The sequence below is a fragment of the Cavia porcellus genome, unplaced genomic scaffold (genome assembly GCF_034190915.1).
Source record: "Cavia porcellus strain 051 isolate PalLab524CR breed Dunkin Hartley unplaced genomic scaffold, mCavPor4.1 scaffold_20, whole genome shotgun sequence".
Classification (NCBI taxonomy): domain Eukaryota; kingdom Metazoa; phylum Chordata; class Mammalia; order Rodentia; family Caviidae; genus Cavia; species Cavia porcellus.
Genome location: NW_026947503.1, coordinates 40,201,644 through 40,219,197, shown reverse-complemented (window position 1 = coordinate 40,219,197; position 17,554 = coordinate 40,201,644). Strand labels below are relative to the sequence as shown.

The following is a 17,554-nucleotide window of genomic DNA, read 5'->3' as shown; positions in this document are numbered from 1 at the left end:
ACTGAGAGGGAGTGTTTTGATGGGAATTCATGCCATATGTTTTTGCTATAGTAACTAAAAAATTTAGTCACCATGTTTTGTAATCATACCAGATAGTGGATTGTAAGATAGTGGAGATACACAATGAATAAGAGAACCCATTTTTGAGACGGGACATAGAATGTCAAAGGCAGTCACACAGAGAAGATGAGAAAAAACTTGAGGATGAGTGAGAGGTTGTCAACCAAGGGAAAACATCATTCCACCATTATGAGAGGAGTGCAGATTGGCATAATGCAATGGGAATGATGCAAAAAGTTTAGCACCACCTGAGAGTGTTGATTGGAGGGAAAAAATGTATTTTGTTTTGCCTTTTTGAGACAAGTTGGCCTTGAACTATGTTGCACAAGGTGGCCACAAACTCCTGGAAATCCTCCTTTTTCAGCTTCTTGACAAGTGGGATGACAGATGTGCCTCATTGTGTCTGGCATTAAAGTAGAAAAGTTTTGAGATTAGAAAGGTGGTGGGGATTAATTTATGGAAGCCTCTTCTTGTAATAAATTTGAGCATAATGCAGTTCAAAACTATATCAATGTGAGAACACTTCCTAAAATCTTTACATATTCACACATTATACAACACTTACTAAATGAAAAATATAATGACACACAACTACAAATGATTCAGGAATGCACCTACAGACACTCAAATCCTTTGATCGTTAGAAAAATATTTCTTAGGCACTTACATTGTACCTTCACAGCACTAAGGAAGTGACTTTCATGTATATTAGAAGAGGAGATTTTTGTTCTTAACTGATTTGATGTTTTGTGATGTAACCCACTGTTAACAAATCAAAGCAATATATGTGTTAATTCCAGAGTGAAGACAGCTGGCTATCTATGCAAAAAGAATGGAAAACATGAGAGGACCCTAGGAATCTTGGTGATGCCAGGGAAAGTGTCACAGAATAAGATTTAATTTACTTTTCAGAAAAGTAGGAATTTTCCAGAAAGAAACTTTGTTGTGAAGGAAGGGAGGAGAAAATTTTGGGTGGAGGGAACAGCTTGTACAAAGGCCTAGAAGTAAGGAAAGGTAGTCTAACAAAGAGATCAAAGGGTTTGGAAGACCTCTTTTTATCTAATTTAGAAAATATAAATGCAAACAGTGAGTTCTCTGTGTAAGAAGTAGTCAGATCCTTGCTCATCTATTTTGGTATTAGGACTCCTGGGCATAAAGTCTTTTAATTACAATGCCCAATTATTACCGAAATCTATAGTGATCTCTGTGTGGCTAAAGTATCACAGTGAAAACAACAGAGAAGGCAGCACTGGAGAATTAAATACTGTTATAAAAATGGGAATAAAAATCAAATTATATATGCTGCTAATTTGAAAATGCAGATCAGAGAGAGAAAAATACCAAAATGGTAATATCTTCAATTTAAATGCACTATTTATCACTACCCTGCAACCTACTATTATTGGGCTATTACCTCGATGATTAAACTTTTCAATTATATTTTGCATTGTATTAGGCTTTATGCAATCATTAATTAGTTCACTCACATAAAACTCAGTGAGGAAGCAGAGGGGTTTTATTACCCTCTGTTTCACAGATGAGAAAACAAAAAGCAACAAGGTTTAGTGGCTCCCGAAGAAGTTTTCCTCTCTGATCCAGGGCCTGCAAGATGGAAGTGTGAATGCCCTGCAAAGCCCCACTGGTAGAGCTCCCTCAGTTCCACTCCCAGACTCACATTCTTCACTAATTGGGAATGGGTACCCTGGGTGTTCTTGAAAAATAATGATATTCAGAGCTGCAAGTTGTATCTGTTTGCAACCTATGTTTGTTTACTTGTGGCAATTAGCAGCCATCTGCTCTGGAGAGACAGTATTAGGCCTTCTTTCTCTGGAAATATTGACTTCTGGAGAGGTGAGATCAGCCTATTAGGAGAGGAACACTGACAAATGAGCAGAACCTTGGGTCCACTGGAAAGCTGGGGTGGGAGTTTCATGTCAGATTCAGAGTAACTCTTCTGAGCTGTGGGTTTAGCTCAATGGCATAAGTGCCTACCTGGCAAGTGTGAGGTTGCGAGTTTGATTCCTGGTAGGAAAAAAAAAAAAAAAAAAAGGAAGGACTATCAATACTTTTTTTTTTCTAGTCAGAGTTCCCGTGGGATAACTCTAGTGGAAGCTGAAGAAACAATGTGGTTTCTTGGGTCTTTATCTTTCTATCCAAAGACTTAGCATAACATGTACAGATGAGGTTGAATCCACAGTCCGTTGATGCTGTACCAGGAAACCTACTGTGATATGGGAATGGCATAGAGAAGTCACATGGGAGGAAAATCACAGGACCAAGGGAAGGACAAAAAATGAACCAGGAGTACATGGCTGAGAAGCGACCTCAGTGACCACACAGTAGATAGATACCTTCTGTAACTTCTGGGATGATGGACTTCTATCTTAGCTTCTGACAGATGTTCTCATGTCTTCAAGGAGGTCCAGATAGTCTGGAATATATAAAGAATTATTTAAAAATATTTGGCTCTATGGCTTATATGAAGAAAATGTATCCCCAGTTTTCCTGGCTCTGTTCCCTGGAATATCCTGCCAACCTGAAATGTGGCTTAGATGAAGGCTACATTTTTCAGGCTCACTCTGCACCAGGTTGCTTAGGGATATACATTTCTCTCTCATTGTGATTTCTTCCATTTCCAAATCTTTCTGCTTTACCTCTATATTTGTGTTCTGTTTTTAGCTAGCGTATTCATTTAAGATAGATGAAACATAGCCATCTTAGGTCTCTTACTCTCATTCTTGGTATTCCTTTCCTAGCCCTCTTCTTTCCATTTGCTGTCTGAAATAAGCACCAGGGAGACCCCTGTCTCAAATTTAATTTTGTAGAAACTCTCTTCTGTATCCTTCCCAAAGCACTTTGCATTTGCAAAGATGATCTTGATACCTGATATAGTGAGATACTATTTTAGGGAAAAGTTTCAGAGTCGATTTTTTGGATGGTCTTGGCAGTAGTATGCAGGGCTAGTTTTCATTGGCTTGCAAGAACTGAATGTGCACACCTTTCTCACATTCCATGTTATATTTGAGTTTGATAAACAAAACCAAATACATCAAATATAAAAAAAATATATGTAATAAGAAGGAACTTACTAAATTGCTCTAGATGAACAATAATGAGTCTCAAAGCAACCATCTGCACAGTGAAGAGATAAAGAAACCAATAGCTATTGATCTAAAAATCTGGAAGCTCCAGAGTATGAGGAAATAATAAAGTAGCCCAAAACAAGGATGAAGGTCTCTAATCTACCTATAGGATCATTATAATCCTCCTAAAAGGCTGAAGAATTTGCAGTTTGATGTCCACAGGCAAAAGCAGAAACAAAAAATGCATTATTTCAATAAGGGTCAAAGGTATGTATATCTGAGTTTCTCTCCTTTTTTTTTCCACTTGGATTCCCATACTACTAGATGATGCTACCTATGTTCAAGGAGAGTCTTCACTCATTTTGCAAACCCATTGTCAGTAATGTCTAGAAACACCGTTGCCTTAGCCTCTAGCCTATAGTAAATGTGTAATTTTCAAAAGAATTTGTTAAAATAGGGAGGATTAGTTTCAATATAGTTCAAGTTCAGATGATTGGTTTACCTAACTAGCCATTACTTTCTCAGGGAAAAAATAGAGTATTTGCTTTGAATGAAATATTTTTAGCAAAGTCACTGAAATTTGGCTCAAAAATCTAAGTGAGGAAGTGAAACAGAATGGTCACAAAAAGCCTTAATAGATATATGACATGCTAGAGTTTGTCCTAGTGACTTGAGAATTAGCATAAAATGGCACATGCATTTTAAGTTCTTTAAGGATTTTGTTTTTTGTGAGATTCTTATGTGTATTCCTTTAGGAGTTAATCTATTCACATCCGTGCTGAATACAAAGTGTGCTTAGCTGATTTTCCTAGGGAATATAAATTGAATTTAGTTTCACACTCAGGGATACCACACCCCTTTTCCATCATCCCTGCACATAAACAATCAGGGATTTGCTTATTATGCTATGGGTCTGTATTCTTTGGGTGCAGCAAGCTCCACACGTGAGAAAAATATTCCCCCTGTCAGGATCATTATTTCTCTTCCTCTAGGTTAGCATCTTTTCCTGAAGAGAAACTAATCATGAAATAATTAGTAGGCTGCCAGACAAAATGCTCTGATTCAGGATCTAAACTGAGGAGAAATGATTTTTCCTTTGAAGGAGGGGATCACATTGTTTCATGGGGTGAACTTTACATTTGTGGTCCTAGAGCTCACTGGACAGTGCCAGGGTACTTATTGGCTTTTTCTGCATCCCAATTTCTATATTTGAAATATGAGAGACCCTTGCTACTTTTTCCAGTGACAATGATTAGAGGTTTTAATGTGTGGTCCTGAGAGTGCTGAGCACACACTCATAGCCAGTGTAAATCCTCTGCTCAATTCCCAGAGGTCTTAATTATTAACACCCTAGAGAACATTTATCTGCGATTTCTATGTTAATCGTGTGTTCCAGAGGCAAAGAAAGACCAAGAACCAAAGGCATTGCCCTAAACAACAGATCTTGTGAAGCAAGGCTCCCACTTCCCCGAGGCTTTCTTGAGGCAGGGGTAAGTACAGCACAAGAGAGAGGGACCTCGAAGAGTCAGACCAGTTGTCTCCTAATTTACAATTTTGATTGAACCAAGTAAGGGAGCTTGAAGACCTCCTGTTCCCCGAATAGTTGCAAAATTTCTTCAAATTTTGGGACTTTATCTGAATTATTTTTAGGAAAGCATTTCAACTGGTTTACTTATCAGAGAAAATGAATGTTCTGAGTGGCAATTTCATCCTTCTAGTTGAACACACAGGGAAACAGTGGTACTTTGTAAAAGATTCCCAGAAAAAATGCAATTGTTATTTTAAAAATAAGCAAGACCAGCTAGTTAGGATAAAGATGTATGAATTGCCAATCCTGTATCTCACCTGCATCTTTTATGTGGCAGATATGAATGCTTTATAGGTAATGAGGTCCTCAACAGGAGAGTTATGGCCTAACTGCCTGACATTTGTAAAGCTGTAAAATGTAGGGGGAGATTTTACAAGCAAGATGAGCTGCCCTCCTGCATATTAACACAATTACGCACCTATGCACATGTCTAGGAGTAAATAGTGTATTTATAGCATTAGGATCCTCCAAAGGATATTAAGCAGACATTGCAATTTGCATTTTAATTTTCCTACAAGAAAATCTTTCTATTCGTCTTAAAACTTCCAGGAGCTTTAAGCCTTTTTAGCTCTGTTCTGTGTTTTGCAGCAGGGGCAGCAGGACTAACAACACCCTCAGGCTCCAGCCCTTACTGCCATGCACTGAATTCAACACCCAAGACATTGCATCACTGGGAATTCAGAGAATTCCGGAAAGCTGCGAAATGTCAATGCTCACTCTCAGTCTGAATGAAATATTTAGGTTGTCTCTTTCCTGCCTAACTCTCTTCTCTAAAGTCTCTGAGGTTCCTAATTGTCTTAGAATTGTTAATAGGTACCGAGTAGCCTAATTCCTGTTTTGTTTTTAAAGTATGGAAAGAATGAAATATTATTTGGATCACTGACAGAAAAGAAACAGGGTAAAGATTCGGTGAAAAGAAGGAAGGAACATTATAGCACTGCTTTCACCCTGAACCAAGTTTCTGTCAAGAAGCTACCATCTCTTTTCTATCTTGAGGAAGCAGTCATGAATTTTAGAAGCTTAAGTATCTTTTCTCGTTTTGTGAAGTCCAAAGTCAAATTCTCAGCAGGACCATAGTCCCTTAAAGACTCTATGGAAGAATTTTTTCTTGCCTTTTTCAGCTTCTGGTGACTGAAGGAAATCCTGGGCTTTCCTGTCCTGGTAGCTGCCTCATTCCAGCCTCGGCCGGTTCTGGCACACGATCCTGTATGGCTATGTCTCTTCATCTCCAAAGAAAGCCACAGTAGTTACTTCTGAAGTGACATTTCCTTATAGGGGCACAAATCCCTAGATTGAGTCCTCACTCTAATTTAACATGACTATATTTTACCTGGATTATATCTGTGAAGACCCTATTTTCAAAGAACACATTTGTAGTTATCTGGTATTGTGGTTTATATCCAGATGTCTTCTCAAAGACTCGTGTGTTCATGGGTGGGACTTTTGGCAGGTGACTGAGTCATGTGTGTGTGATACTCATTAATGGATCAATCCACTAATGAGCCTATAGCTAAATGTTATTTGGGAGGTGAAGCCTGGTTGGAGGAGGTGGGTCATGGAGGGTGTGACCAAAAAAGATGTATCTCCTTCCTTCTTCCCTTGATGTGTCTCTGCTTCCTATTTGGCATGCCCAGAGCAACCGTCTACCACCACATCCCTCTGCCATGTCTACCTGTACATGGAAACCTCTACAAAGTGTAGGCCAAGATAAATCGTTCCTCATTATAATTAAGGGCATTGGATATTATGTCTCAGTGATAAGAAAGTAAGACACCTAGGATTAGGACCTCAGTATGCTCTGTGGGACAATACAGTTCAATCTGCAACTGAAATGATAAGAAACAAATCATCGTCTACTTCTAGTAGAAAAAATAAAAGTCATTATCACAAGCCCAGACTAATATTTAATGTTGCAGGAGCAAAATTGAAAGGAGATGGATATGTAACTTACTAAGCTCTCTCCTATTCCAGCAGACATTTTCTTTGTCAGGGACAGTTGCTGAAGGTTCTGGAAAACTAGAGTAGAAGCATTTTATAGTCCCTACTAAATTTGGACTTTATTTTTAATCTTTACTCTATTATTCTTTTCTCCTTCACTAGGTAACTTCCATCCAATCAGCCTCTATCTTCCTAAAGTCCTATTATTAGGGATCCAATGAAGAAAAGTCTCAATTGTCTCTGTTAAGGTTACGACAAGAAAAATAAAAAAAAAAAAAAACAGAGATGAGTTTAGTAATACATGAGTGGCTGGGAAGTCAGTGTCTCTTGACGGGTCCTCCTCCTCATATTCCCAAACAGCTATGATTTATTGGGTGTATACAGTGATAGGCGAGGCTAGTGAAGGATTCCAATTTGACAGAAGACTCTGATGTTTTAGGACTCTATGGGCAAGTATAATCCTGTGATGACTCAAGAGGGCATGGATGATCATATGTTAAGAAGGAGCTTGTTCTAGAGTATAATCCTGGGATGACTCAAGAGGGTGTAGATGAGTTTATGCTAAGAAAAGTCAATGGAAAATCTCAGATGGGTGGTATGGATAACCCCAAGCCTCCATTTTATCCCCTAGAGAAGTATGCAAAATTAGCCATTGTGAATTTGTGGTCCCCGACATCCTATTCCCCATTTTATTCTCTTATTTTGTTATGAATTCAAATTTTTAGTGCCTTTTACCCACTTCAAATTAATATGCCATTGTAAATCTCATATACAATGAAAGAAAAGAACTTATCATTCCTGAAAACAAAGTATAGGTATTAGTCATCAGTGAAGAGGTTAGGAAGACATTTAGAAGTAAGAAGCTTGTTCACCTGCTCTTATTGTCCTTGTGGTTTTGATGAATGAACTTGCATAGGGACAGCATACTCAGAGGTGTATTACTGGACTTTCTGCTTTGCCTGATTATCTTGCTGAATCTGACTGAGGTAAGTTCCAGTGTGTGCAGTGAAGACAGAAAGAGTCATTTATGATCACATTGTAAAGTACTTCGAGTTTCCTTTTGTTTCCCAAAACAGTTTTTCTGTCTACAAACAACACTTATTTGACTAACAAACACAGTTGGAGCAATAGATAAATGAATAGGCCTTGGATAAGCAACAGCTTAGAATAGAAAGCTGATTTATGTACTGTCATAAATCCCATGAGTTATTGGTTCAGAGGAGAACAGTACATTCTCTTCCCTTTATAATTACACAAAAGTAAGCCATTCTGACAAAAGTTACACATAACAAAGCTTTGCCTCATTTTAGAGCACAGGCCTAGAGTGTAAATTTGCTGATCTAGCTATAGCATGTGCACTACAATGGAATCCACACAACAGATGATCAGAGGATTTATTTTGGCTTTAGCCCATGAAGCACTCGCTGTCTACAGCACAAATCTTCACTGTGCTGTTGGCATCGTGTCATAATGGCAGTGGAAGATTCTATGATTCTCCATCTCATCCTATTTTTTAAATTATTGTGTTCATTATGCTTAACTCCTAACCCAATAGCGTATGTGCTCAAATTCACCTTTTTCTCTCCAGATTGAGACCCCAAGTGTCCTAATTGGATGGAATAATTTTTCTTATTGAGACTTGACTATACTCATAGAAGCACAAACATAGGTATATTATTCCACCTATCTGGAAAGCACTTGTTAGTGGAAGGCACTGAGCTACACACTGCAGACAGAAATGTAAATATGAGCCCCTGTCCCTTGGGAGCTTAGATTTCTATGTATATGTGTGAGTGGGTCGGGGGGTGGGTGTTAAGAATGTTTTAGAGTAAAGATGGGGAGAAGACACATAAGTAGGATTAAATAAATGGTATGTTGAACATGCAGCATCGGGAAAATGTTTTGTATTAAATGGGCCAGATAGGGCTTCCAGAGGAAATGGAACATGTCAACCTGTACATTCATATAACCATGTTAACCTGTGAGATAGAGTTTTAGAAACAACACCTTCACCAGACAGGCACTATATTCAGAGGCTGGCAAGTGATTCACCATTAGTAGACACATAATTCATTGACAGATGTTTTGGGAGGGCTTAATTTTAGTCCAATTCTAGCTTAACAAAAGAATGTGAATGCCCAGTAGGATTCATTACAATAGGTATAAAATATGTTGAATGCAGAAATGGGAATCCATGTTACTGTGCACTGCAGCATATTTACATATATTCTTAGAAATGGAAAGAAAAATCTGGTCACCTTTGATGAACTATGTCACTCCTTCCCATTTCATGTGACTAAAGACAGTATCTGGTAGTTCCACAGAGCTTTCTGTGTTGGTCCTTATCTCCCAGGTAGCAACCATTTCCTCTTCTTCTATATAGTACAGTAAAAGGCAAACAGCAATGTGACATCAGCTATTGAAAGAAAATCCTGGTGAAAATTAAAACCATGGAATTCAGTGATGTTTCAGTTCAGAAATTTGAGGGATGTTTTTGATGCAGATACTCCTCTCCTCTCCTCTCCTCTCCTCTCCTCTCCTCTCCTCTCCTCTCCTCTCCTCTCTTCTCTTCTCCTCTCTTCTCTTTTCCTCTTTTCTCTTCTCTTCTCTTCTCTTCTCTTCTCTTCTCTTCTCTTCTCTCCTCTTCTCAAGAAGGACCTTAGATTTCCTGTTGAGAATGTGCAGTGTTCTTTCTCTAAGTTAAAGACTGGATGGTCTGCAGCCATGCCAACAGCTGGACGTTTCTCCACCAACTGTCCACTTCTCTAACTCTTCCAAAAATTTGAATGATCTTGAGAAACATATGTACAGAGGTAAGGGGCTGGTGAGGTAGAATTCTGAAGCTTACTATCACATGATCATGAGGAGGAAGTCTGGATGGGTTTAACTGCCCATGTAGAATGTGCAGCCAGTGTTGCACCTGCTAGATTAAAAGGAAGATGGAGTGGCAGAGACACACTAATGGATGATTGCCAATGAAGCATTTTGAAGGTCAAAATAAAATTCTCTCTCCATAAATGAAGAAAAGACCACCTAATGTGTAGCTACATCTATCTTTTAAAAGATTATACTGATTTTTGTGTTATATATCTGAAAGCTTTCAGAAAAATGTTTTGTGAAATACTTCTGTATTGAATGAGCATCTCCAAGTTTTCAAATCAGTTTAATTAAAACTTCTATCTGTTTGTTAAACTCCTATTTGGTGTCTTTTATTATGCTGATGGAGTCCAAGAGATGAAAGTGTACAGCTCATTATCTTGTTAAGAAAAATGACAGTGTACATCGACATGTTTCTGTTTGGCAGGATGACTAGTAAAATGTAGTTCAATGTTTTCCCAATAAATTAGTATTAATTAAGCATTTGCTAAGTACAGGGTATTAGAAGGTACATAGAAAAGAACATGGATGTTGTCACGTTCTATCTGGGATTTCTTAAGACTCTTTGAGCCTATGTAAAATGATCACAGTAAGCATTTTATCACATTCTAATGTGAAGAAAGCATAGCAACTGATTCAACATATGGCAAAGCTCATAGTTCATAAACACTTGCTAACCTTGCCCTGAAAGTCAGTTCCTAGATGGAAGCCTAGAATTTCAAGGATTGAATTCCTTCATCTGAAATCCAGACTTCTAGAAAAGATGATTCCACCATTCTGAGTCTCTGATTGGTGGCACCCTTGACTATTCATCTGCTTCAGCTTTATTCAGCAGAGTTAAGCTGAACTTGTGCCAATTAAGTCTCTGCTTAGTGTACAGGAGCTGGCAATTTCATTATGTTTATAATTGTCTCTTTATTGATCTCCTACTCTGAGATAAATACACTCAGAATCCTTTCTTACCCCTCATTTATTTCTACTTCCACCCCGGTTCAAGACGGTAGGTCTCACTGGGTGGTGCCTGACGCTCTTATTCCAAGCATTTTTGCATCTTCCTACAAAATACAGATGTAAGAAAAGCACTAAAGTACTCATCCTGTGAGCTCATAATCCCAGGATTATGGAAGGGATTCTAAGAGGGAAGGCATACAACCTCCCACTGTTAGTGTTTGCCTCCAATACTTGATATGTACTTCTGGAAAGTTCTGTTCCATGGTCTGTAATTCCCTATTTTTCCTTTCGTATGTAGAAGATACTCCTACACAATGCTGTTTCATGGTGCTCATTCCCTCAACCCTAATACTGGCCTTTCAGTGACTGACTTTTTTGTTTTTATTTATATTTAAAGATGAGCTTGTTACTAAAGCAATCTTTTATCTCATGTATATGTGGATGAACCTTGTTGAATAACCATACTGGTAATGCTGTCATTTGTTTATGATGTACTTTGAAATTTTACGTCTCCACTATTGTTTTGATACTTATAATGCATTTATCAATTGGAGAATCAGTTGGGGCTGCATTTGACTACAGATAAGGATATAGCAACTCAGACAGATTATTTGGCTAAAGTCACCCAACCAGTAACACTTAGGTTATAAATTGCAAATCTGGTAATTCCAATTCTAGTGCAATTTCCCCCCACAATTCCTTTATTTGTACAAATAGTTATTGATAAGTTTTAGTAACTAGAAAAATGGCAACATTTTGGGCATGCTCACATTTTAGCAAAGACTTTGAATTCTTTAATTCAGAGAATTTATTTTACAAGCAAAACATTCCAGGTGTGTCTAAGTCTGTTTTGTGCTGCTATAACAGAATACCTGACATGGAGTAATTTATAAAGAACTGATATTTATTTTTATAATTTTTAAGACCCTGAACTCAAAGATTACCATGCCAGCATTTGTTGAGCACCTTCTGGTTGTGTCATCTGATGGTCAAAGGCAGAAGGGTAAGAGATAACCAGAAAACACGAAATTGAAATTGCAACCTCATTTACTTCTATGATTAGTACCAATCTGTTCCTGAGAGTAAAAGACTCGCAATTTAAAGGGCTCACATTAATGCCTTACCACCCAACACTGTTGTATTTGGGATTAAATTCCTAAAACATGCCTTTTGGATGACACATTCCCACCATGGCTAGGTGCTACAGCACCCTTTAGATTGTATGCTAGTGGCTGAAAGTCCTGTTTTCACTCGCTTGGGCTGTTGCTTGTACCACTTGCAGACCTGCTTATAATTCCAATCAGTTCTAACGACATATCCACAAATGGTCCCAAAAATGTGTATAGTACATGCTAGAAGTAGTTTTGTTTTGAAAAAGGGACTCATTATGTATTCCAGGAAAGGCTTAAATGTGCATAGACCTTCCTATCTCAGCCTCCTGAATGCTGGGATTATATGTGCAAACCAAGACTGGCTCCTATGTCTTGATTCCTACACATGATTCAAGGTAATTTTCATAAATAATTTATTGGTATGATTTTAGTTAAAAATGCTCTGAGGTCTATTCGTATCTTCATTTTTAAATTAATACAACAAACTGAGATGAGAATTAATCAAACATCAAGCACCTGGTAGAGTGGGCTTCACCTCCAAGTCTGACTTGATCAGTGCTGGGAAATGTCTGTTATGCTTTTGACTGGTCCTGACTTGGCCATCTCCAATAAGCCCAGAGTTGGGCTACACTGCCTGAGGCCATTTCAAAATCTTTCTCTCATTATCTCACTATCTCACTATCTCTGCCTGCAGATGACAATTTCTTACATCCTCCTGGTGTCTTCCTCTGTTTTCAGCTGACGTAACTGTATCGGGGAGATAGTCCCTCTCTGTGCTGGGACCCCTTGGATATATTAGAAATGTTGCAGGAAGACCCTGTTTCATGGGATTGGTTTAGTCTTCTCTCTGATAGTGGCCTCACAAACTCCAGCCCTGCTTCCTCAGCACCCAAGCAGAGCATTAGCACCTGGCACCCTTTCACACGGTGCGCCTTACATCAAAATCATACTGTTAGCAGCAGCTTGGTGGTTCTCTTTTGACAGCAGTTATTGTAGCTATCAACCTATCTCCCCAATACTTCCAGCTTTTGTAGTGTTTCAAGTCATATTTTTTCTATATAGAAGAGTGACACTCATAGTAGAGTCTGTCTGTGGCTCCGCTGAAGCATAACAACCTTTAGCTAGAGGACAAGACTTCCATGAATTGCTCAGCTGCTGTGCTCAATTAGTCTTCCAATATATTTCCCCCCTATTTCCTCCTCACTTGCTGTCAAACATGTCAAAAAACAGAGCAGCTTTTCTGATGTGGACACTGGCTCATTAGGCCCCAGCTGAGATCATTAAATTCTGTTTCTTTAAGAAAGAACAAAAAGGGCAGATTTATACTTCCTTTGATAGGACTGGTCTTAAATTTCCTCCCTATTGTGAGATGGATAGTTGGTGATGAATCAGTGATATTTCAGACTCCACTGGGAGCAGACCAGCTGCTTGCAGAATGGAGATTTGTGGGATAGAAGGGCACCCAAAGAGCCACTGAATGAACACACACACACACACATACACACACACACACACACACACACACACACACACACACACACGCTTCTTGTGTTACCTTCTGTTGTGGACTAATTTAAATAGTACTACTTTGTTTACTCAAGACGAGGTTTCTCAGTCTGAGTGCTATTTATATTTTGGACCACAGAATCTTTGTTGTGAGAACTGTTAAGAGCATGACAAGATGTAACTAGCATGCCCAGCTTTACCCATTAGACTCCAGCAGTACACCTTGTAATGAGCAAAAATGTGCCCAGATTTTGTCAATTGTTTCTTTGGAGCAAAATCACTCCCAATTAGGAAACAATACTTTAAGAAAAAATTTCACATGTTAGGGTCTCTCAAGCCAATTTTCTAGAGTGAAGAAATCAAAAGTCTGAGTTTTAGAATGGTGAGCCAGAAGATGTGAGATAATTATTATTAATATGGCCAGTGAGACAAACTTGTGAATGGGGGGGGTGCATTTGTAATGGCTTTCAAATGCTGTTCGCCTTCCATCTTTATTTCTCCTCTGCTTGCTGATACTTAGAACTCATCTGCTATCTTGTAATGTATAGAAACTCCTACTATAGATTGGGCCAAAGCTGGATTTCCTGGTTATCACATTTTCTTGGCTTTACTTTTACTAACATTGTATCTGTGAAACATTATTTTTATGTGTTGTGTTTTCTAAGATTTTTCTGGGTAGAGAAGCAATTTGTATATTGATAATCTGTGTTGATATTTGTTTAAGGTTAAATGGCTTAACTCTCCCATGTTTAGGTTATAATGTAGATTTAAAAATATCCCCAAACGGTCCCTGACAGAGGCAGGGCTTTTGGTGGGTGATTGTATCACATGGATGTGGTATTCATTGATGTGCTCAGTCACTAGTGAATGCTGCAGCTGAGTGTGCTCTTGGGGAGAGGTGAGAGCTGGGGGTGAGCTCTGGAAGGGGGTATCTCCCTCCCCTTGCTCTCTGCTTCCTGGTCAGCCTGCCAGAGCAGCCTTTTCTGTGCCAGGCCTCTCCACTATGCTGTTTCTGCATTTGAGCCAGCTGAGTAGAGACTGAAAGCTCTAAAACAGTGAGCTAAAATAAGCCTATCCTCAAGTTGTGGGTTTAGGAAATTTTGTCCCAGCAATGAAGAAAGTGATAAGAGAATTGAGTCTGTCTCTCTGTCTCTGTCTGTCTCTGTCTCTCTCTTTTCCTTTTCTGTTTTGCTCTCCTCTGTCGCTCTCTTCTCCCTCTCTCTCTCCCTCTCTCCAGATACATTTTATATTTACATATTAAAAGCTCTAGTCTCTGTGCTAGATTCAGCAGCACATGTACTAAGTACGTTGTGTTGCTGAAAAGATTCTTATTTCATTCAGTCTTCGATGACAGTCTTTTAGGCATTGCATTGCATGAATAGAAACACATATGCACTTATACATCAGAATTGTTTTCTTAATTAAATGAAATGGAAAGTAACAGAAATGAAAAGTAAAATAAATATTAATGTCTTTTTCAAGACTCTGTCGTGGAAAATCACATAACCTGAAGCACAGACTATTTCTACTTCTCCCCTCAGGACAATGGATGACATCATGAGACACCATGCCATCATTGCTGTGTTATATTTTGCTCTGCTCAGGAGGCAACTGCTCCACATCAGGACTGCTTCCTGTGAGCCACTGCTATCTTTTCAAACACTTCTGATTCGGGGAAATTCCCAAGGTAGGAAGCCAGTAAAGATTTTCTCATTTAAAATATTCTAGAAGTGGTCCTCCCTCCTCCTCATGACAGCGGGAGTAGGAAAGATAAGCAGAATAACTTCCATCTAAGGGAAAAATGCTCCCAAGTTGTCTGCCCCACTTACCGCACCCTGGGTGCACCACTGTTAATGTTTCAGTACTAAAGAGAGAAAAGCCTTTGCCTTATGGAAGTGACTCAAGTTAATAAGGCATTAACATACAGATGCAGACTTTTGTTCCTAGGATACTGGTAAGTGTGTATAATTGTATATCCCCGAGAAAATTTTCCTCTACCTATCAAGCAGTTTTCACACTACCTGTCTTTATCTCCATGGCTTCAGAATTATCGTGTGTCACTCATGGCAGCATAATCATACGTGCTCATCCAGAAAATACTGGTGGATGACTTACAGTAATGATGTAAAAGCTTTTCTCTATTTAGAAAAATGTCTTCCTCCTCAATTTCAGTACATTTGATACACAAAAATATATTTTTACAGAATCCATTATGATTTTTACTCATTTTTACACATATTGGTTCATTTCATCTTTACAGCAGCCTTACTATACAGGTGGAATGGAGCTGATTTTGCACTTCGTAAGACTACAATTTCTATGCACTGGCCAAAGGCGATATTACTACAAAACACGTTTGCAATAGAAATCTGTTTTCTGATATCTTTACCTGCTACTCTCACCATTTAAAAATGCTTAATCGTGACCTCTTGGGCTATTTTATGAATATATAAAGAAGACTTGCATATTTTACAAGGCCAGAATTTCCTGAAAATAATGAGTTACCACTGTGTAGTTAAAGGCACCTCTGGAAGCTTCCTCCATAAAGAAAAGAGAGAATCACTTTATTTAGGGTTAAAACAAAAGAACCAACTAGAACCTCAGTCTGGTGAATGGAAGCCCAGTCTTGTTTTTGTTGTTGTTGTTTTTTTAATGACTTTGCATTTTCCAGGCAGGTGTTTGTGGCTCTGAGCTAAATCCCTGGCTTTTCTTACATTTTTATACTGGACTCTTAATGTAAAAGCTGATGCAGAGCAGATACACATGGTTTCATTTTATTGAGTGAGTAAATGAGTAAATTTCTAATGTGATTATCTAACCTAACAAATACCCCCATCTAATTATTCTTTGATTATCATTACCATACCCAAATTCACTCCAATTCTTACAAAATGTAAAATAACAAGGTACTATTAGGGTGAACACCCTTTTATAGAAAAATTAACATCTTAGAAGAGTAATCTCAATCACTCCCTCTAAATCCTCATCATTTTTCCCATCCCTGGGAAAACTAATTTTCCTATTGCTGAGATGGTGCTTTTGTGGTTAGCTCTGATGTTTTTCCTCCAGACGCTCACTTCCTTTTCTCTCTTAATCTCCAGCCCACTTGCTACCTGAGTCTCTCTCTTCCTTAGGACACATTTAACTGCTGCTGTGGCATGACTCACCTGGGAAGCCCTCACAGCTTGGGAGCTGTTCTTGCCGAGTGATGGTGATTGTGTTTTAGTAACTGTTGTCTGCCATTGTGGAAATATAGCAATTGCTTGCTTTGAACACATTTGCACATCCCTCAGATAAGGCTCTTCTGCATTTGCTGAACTCTGAGGGGATTCTGAGTCCCCGGCACAAATGAAAAAGAGAGAAAGAAGTCAGAGTGGTCAGACAGCTACAGTCCTTACTTTGCACCATTCACTAGACCTGGATCTCTGTTGCAGCCTGTGACTGGCTCAAGCTTGGCTTCTTGAGATTCTTGAGGATCACGCATGAGGTACAGGGGAGGGTAGGGGAACCCTTTGTAAAATTCAAACTCCATTTAAATGTAAAACAAAAGTTACTGTGTTGAATATATTTATGAAGCCAATGTATTTTTTTTTTAAATCTGTAATTCTAATACTCTAAGATGAAGCTGGTTTTACCTACAAGAAAAAAAGATCTCCCCTCTAGAAGGTTTACTTAGCTCTGGAATACATAACTCCAGTTGTGTGAAAGATGAACCAACCTAGGAACATTAATATCTTTACACTGAACAACTTTTTTTTTTTTTTTTTTTTTTTTTGGTCTTTTTCTTTCTATCGGTACCAGGGATCAAACTCATGATCACACACTTGCAAGGCAGGCGCATATGCCACTGAGCTAAATCCTCAGCCAACTTATCTAAGGGTCTGGTTAGAGAAGCCAGACCCTTCTATCACCTGGCTGAAAACTTCCATAGATGACTCTTGAAATTTTGTGATTTTTTCCCCTGTATCTCTAAATATACCTTTAGCTCTATTTTTCCTCCCCCATCCCAGTTAAGTCCAAACATATTGTAATCCCCTGTTTAACATCTATTGTTAAACTCACACAATCACACCTCTTCTGACTGTAGCTCATAAGGAAGGAACAGGAGAATTCAGCTAATTCACAGGAGCATGCTGTTGTGTAAGTAATGTTTTTGGACTTATCCTCCATTTGTTTTATGCATTTATTTGCATATTGTGAACTAAACCATAAACTCTGAAGGTCACAGGGAAAAGTTTCTTTTTTAAAAAGCTTTCTCAACACTTCTAAGAGAACTCTCAGTTTTTGCCAGATTTGCTCAATAAATTACTTGTGTAGGCATACATCGGAAGGTGAATTTTCCTAGAAAGGCAAAAGGAAGCTACCATTTAACTCTTTTACTATGACACCTACTTACTCCCTAAAACTTTTTTTAAAAAAGTAATATCAGTTAACATATT

At 38.5% G+C, this 17,554-nt stretch overlaps 1 long non-coding RNA gene across 1 annotated transcript in view; it reads left to right on the top strand.

Moving 5' to 3' along the window:
- Positions 1-15,895, top strand: part of LOC134471873 (uncharacterized) — a 59,875-nt gene extending 43,980 nt beyond the window's left edge. Inside the window, exon 3 of the long non-coding RNA XR_010041580.1 lies at positions 14,657-15,895. This is a non-coding gene — a long non-coding RNA (uncharacterized LOC134471873). The remainder of the gene's footprint in view (positions 1-14,656) is intronic.
- The last annotated feature ends 1,659 nt before the right edge of the window (positions 15,896-17,554 follow it).